Raw genomic sequence first — 3,785 nt, 5'->3', positions numbered from 1 at the left:
TTCATTTTGGTCAATGTGGACGGTCGCGGCTATCGTCCACATTGATGAATAGCTTCATTTTGGTCAATGTGGACGGTCGCGGCGATCGTCCACATTGATGAATAGCTTCATTTTGGTCAATGTGGACGGTCGCGGCTATCGTCCACATTGATGAATAGCTTCATTTTGGTCAATGTGGACGGTCGCGGCGATCGTCCACATTGATGAATAGCTTCATTTTCGTCCACATTGAGAACAACAAAGCTCACACAATAGTTCATTTCCAACATTACATAGTTCACAGAATAGTTCACTTGGCCATACTAGTACTAGGCAAGCACATAAACATGCCCTGCTTGTCTAGTTCAAAAGACACTGTTGATGGTTTGGATGAAACCTACATCATGAGAACACTAGGTTTAATTTCAAACCAATCAGTGCTAGCCCAAAAGAAGCCTTTTAGTTTTCAAGCTCAAACTACAACATCAGAACACTTTTCTTCTTCTATACTTCAGGAACTGTGTTCTCCTTGGTCTTCACTACCCTTTTCTTCCTCTGCCTTTTTAAACCAAGAGTTGATGTAGTAGGTCTTGGCTTTCGAATAGCATCTCTACAGTTTGCAATGAATGCACTTTCTGGTAGAGGGCCTTGAGTAGTGGTTTGAGACTGCTGAGTTGATATGGCCTGAAAGAACAAAAAATATTTTGAGCTTGAAATGGTTTGAGATCAACACAGTGTTGCGTATGAGAAGTTCCTCTTTTAATGTCTTCAAAAACCACATCCATGTGTTCTTGTCCTCAACTTCTACTACACCTATGGCAATAGGGAAGATACAATCATTGGGATCAATTCCAACAGCAGTCAACATAATTCCCCCATATCTAGTCTTTAGGTGACACCCATCAATGCATATGACAGGTCTACAACTAGCTAAAAACCCTCTTTTGGTAGCATCCAATGACATGTACAGGCTCTCAAACTTCCCATCCTTAACTGTTAGAAACATGCTGCTCCCAGGATTAGTTGTTCTTATTTCTTCTGCATAGTCCCACAGCATGTCATATTGCTTCAGTTCATCTCCTTTTATTTGCTTTAGTGCAATCCTTCTGGCCCTTGAAAGTTTGCTCCTTGTTGTGGTCATATTGAAATCAAGCTGCACTATCCTTGCAAAGTCCTGAAGAGACATTTTCTCATCTGCCCTGAATTTTTCCAAATATCTATTTGCTAAGTATCTTGCAGTAAACTGTTGCAGCTCCCATTCCTTTGAGCATGTGTGTTCTCCAATGTATTTCTTCACCACAAAGCTCTTTGTCCTGCTGTCAGGTGCAGCAAACAAATACCAAGGACAACCCTCCACACAATGAGCCCTAACTGTCTGCTTATCATTCTTAAGATATTTTATATGCACTCTATTCTGCATGATGTACTCCTGTATTGCTCCTCTAAGCTCAATTAATGATAGAAACACCATGCCAATGTGGAAATCAAGTTCCTTCATGTTCTCAGGCCTGAATCTTTTAAGCTTTACCTTCTTCTTCTTTTTCTTCTGTCCATGTTTGTCCTTCACTTCAACTTCTTCTTCAGATTTAACATCCTCAGCATCTGAATCTCTGAGTTCAACCAATTCTTCTGAATCATAGTCACTATCATCATTCCACTCTGATTTCCTCTTCTTTTTCTTCTCATGCTTGTCATCAACCCATTCTGCAAACAGATCATCATCATTCTTCTGAACTTCATTGTCAGAGTCAGCCCACTCTGAGCCACTACTACTGTCATCAGTTTCTTGCTCACGCACTTCCACTCTTTCTCTTCTCTTATTTGTTCTCTCCTTTTGTACATCTGTCTCAGCCCTTGTACCACTGCTGCTGCCCACATGTGCTTCATTTAGCTTGCCCTTCACAACTTTGGTCTTTAGTCTAGGACTATTCCTGATATGCAAATTAACACCATGCTTTGTTGGACTAAGCACTGGTGGAAGCTCAGTAGATCCAGTGATGCACACATCATCAAAGCCTATGTTACCAGTTAATTCTTTGTGATCAACATATAGCTGAAAATGCTGAAACTTAGGAACAACAGCAGACATGCTAAGTGTGTCTGTATCCCTGTCAACAATCCATAGTCATGTATCCAAATTCATACCAGGGAGCAGCCAATAAACATTACACTGGGCCATATCATATCCTAGCTGCAGCAAAAAGTGTTTGATCCAAAGTGGAGACCATGTCTCAACTTCACATCCATCAAAATACTCGATTTTTCCATCAATATAAGACTTGTTCGACCCAAATCCACAAAACAGCCCACCATAATTGATTTCAATAGAAAACACTTCTTCATTTGGTCCTATCATTACAATGGAAACAATTTGTCAAATTTCAATTGATGTATTGCAGCGAAAAAATTACAAAAGAAGTGGTCTTTTGGAATTTAGAACTGAAACCCTAACCCTAACCTCAAATCAGAGCATGTGGTTTTGGAATCCTAAATGTGACAGTGCAAACCAAAGTAAATCTATGACTATGGCACAGTCCTTGCAGATTAGAAGCACAATAGGAGCAAAGGAGCGACAAGATTAGGGTTCTTACCGTAAGAGGGAGGAGGATCGCCCACTGGCCATCGCAGAGGGGGCATCTTGATGGTCACCCGCTAAGATTGCTCTCCAGATCACCTCCACTCATCGCCGCACGGCGGAAATCGCCACCGCGTGCAGGAAATCATCGCCGGCGCCGCCGCCGATCGCCTCCCGTGTCGCCAAATTAGCCCCGAAAGAGGAGATGGGATGCCACTGAGAGGGGAATAGATGGGGAGGGGCTTATTGCAAAATTTCTCGCCTGTCGGATGGGCCCTGTGTCGACGTGGCATGGGTCAACGCGCCACGAGGGCAGGTCAGCAAGCGCTAGTGAAGAAAAGGACCTCGGGTGAACCACTTATGAAAGAATTGGGACCTAAAGGTGCATTTTCAAAGAAATAGGACTAAAGTGACACAACGACGAAACTTTTAGGACCTCCAGTGCATTTAACTCTTCTTACAATCAACATGTAATATAGCATAGCAGAAATACCAAAAATATTTATCTTATTATCTCTATCAGATCTCACTTTCGTAAGTGACCATGAAGGGATTGACAACCCCTTTATCGCGTTGGTTGTGAGGTTCTTGTTTGTTTGTGCAGGTACTAGGTGACTTGTGTGTAGTCTCCTACTGGATTGATACCTTGGTTCTCAAAAACTAAGGTAGTAGCAATATACAACATACTTTCACTAGGATGAACTGTGTGTGATTAGGCAACACAATGGAAACGGTTCAACTGAACAAGATGTGTGTGATACACGGCAAATAAGTCCGTAATCTAAAATGTGTGTGAAGACCAATAATAACACAAACGATTGCTGCTAATAAGCTGTGTGAATTGCTCTGTCTACAGTAGAATAACATGTATATATATAACTAAAATAAACATCCAATTACATAAGTGACTATACAGATCATTCGCACACACCTCAATAAACAATTGCATGCATTCTAAAGTAGGAGGAACGATCGTCTAGTCATCTACTTCTTGTGACGCTCCCGCCACTGCTATATGGCTCAATCCCTCATCTAGGCCACTGCTATATGGAAGAAGACAGTTCCTCATGTCAACGATCCGCGTGTACATCTCGTAGCTTGTGTACGTGTCCATGGCCGAGTACTTGATATGTTGTTCATCCAGTCTCTTATGCCACACACTATGCCAGGCGTTCTTGTCCTTATTCCTCTCTTGCTTCATCTTCGCATAGTAGGGGGCGATGATGGCCGA

General features: G+C 42.1%; 1 pseudogene; it reads right to left on the bottom strand.

Moving 5' to 3' along the window:
• Positions 1 to 289: 289 nt before the first annotated feature.
• LOC147990545 (uncharacterized) lies at positions 290 to 1,704 on the bottom strand (annotated as a pseudogene).
• Between the last annotated feature and the right edge of the window lie 2,081 nt (positions 1,705 to 3,785).

The sequence above is a fragment of the Triticum urartu genome, chromosome 1A, assembly GCF_056163025.1.
Source record: "Triticum urartu cultivar PI428250 chromosome 1A, HENAU_Tu73, whole genome shotgun sequence".
Taxonomy (NCBI): Eukaryota; Viridiplantae; Streptophyta; class Magnoliopsida; order Poales; family Poaceae; genus Triticum; species Triticum urartu.
The sequence above is the reverse complement of the archived record's forward strand: the minus strand, read 5'-3'. Positions and strand labels throughout refer to the sequence as shown.